Here is a 1,195-nt window from a genome sequence, read left to right as displayed (position 1 = left end):
CTCTGAACCTTTCAATTATTGATCAGTGTGCAAAAATACATCTAATAAAGCTTGGATTTCAAGTTATGTTTTTTTTATTTATGTTGTTTTCTAATGCCAGGCGTTTGACAATAAAGTCATTTGACCTCTTGCTCTCCAATATTTTTCAAAGATATTATCATGGTCAGCCACTGAAGCACAGATTTTGAGATTTTTTATTTATTACATATTTTTATCTACATATTTTGCCATTTTTAGCTTCATAATTCTTATTTTCATATTATATAAAATCCGAGCTTTATTAATAACACATCGCATAACAAGTTACTGGGGAAAAACTTCATAGCCCACCTCCCACGAAACAAAATTGTAAATAAGCCTACACCACTAGCAGACTTATTGCATGTAGACTCACCTATGTTACAACTGAATAGATGGTCTTGCGTAATGTAACCATAGCTGTGACATTTCTCCACATCCTGAGACTTCAAGCAAACATGTTCCTACAATCAGGAGCACAAGACGTCACACTGCCAGAATCTGTGAGAAATCTGTGGCTCAGAAATCGTAAGATGGCAAATTCAAGTCTAACTGTATGGCTCGAGTGTCCTCCAGGTTCACGCACAACTCGGTCAGTAAGCGACCGTCCATGTCCACCGTGTGATAATCGTTTCGTAATTCGCTACTTCTTCCGGCTCGCCGACTTATAACAATGCCACATGCATTACGATCACATCCGCCCCCACCACTCCGTCCTGCAGACTCGCCCTTTACGCTAGTTTGCTACAGAACCAAACATGTTTTTTTCCTCGGGCTATCTTCCTCGGAAAAGAATACTCGATGTAGTTATTTAATTGTAATAATCCGTATGATATTTTATAGCAGCAAAAGGCCCATTCACAATGAAAATTAAACATAACCGTAACATAAACACAGAAGTTTGCGCCCAGAATATCAAATGGGATCATTCACAATGATTCACATAAACATTTACATAAACATTACCGTAAGACGTTAACATGAAAGTTTGCAAACTCCAAACTTTCATGCTTATGCTTACGTGATTTGCAAACAGAACACAATCGTGGAGCGCTGAAGTATACGACAGAATATGAGGAAATGGCGTCGTTGTTATGTTTCCATGGTTACCAAGTATGTTTGCTGTTACGTTTATGTTGCCATCATGAATGATGGTATGACTTCTTGATTTTACTGT

The 1,195-nt window shown here is 37.8% G+C and overlaps 1 protein-coding gene across 2 annotated transcripts in view; it reads right to left on the bottom strand.

Annotated features, from left to right (window-relative positions):
- LOC138709541 (innexin inx3-like) overlaps positions 1-744 on the bottom strand; it is a 25,321-nt gene extending 24,577 nt beyond the window's left edge. For both annotated transcript variants that reach the window (XM_069840379.1, XM_069840380.1), the window contains exon 1: positions 395-744. The gene's annotated coding sequence lies outside the window, so the exon portion shown is untranslated. The remainder of the gene's footprint in view (positions 1-394) is intronic.
- Positions 745-1,195: the final 451 nt, after the last annotated feature.

This window comes from Periplaneta americana, chromosome 11, assembly GCF_040183065.1.
Source record: "Periplaneta americana isolate PAMFEO1 chromosome 11, P.americana_PAMFEO1_priV1, whole genome shotgun sequence".
NCBI lineage: Eukaryota > Metazoa > Arthropoda > Insecta > Blattodea > Blattidae > Periplaneta > Periplaneta americana.
The sequence above is the reverse complement of the archived record's forward strand: the minus strand, read 5'-3'. Positions and strand labels throughout refer to the sequence as shown.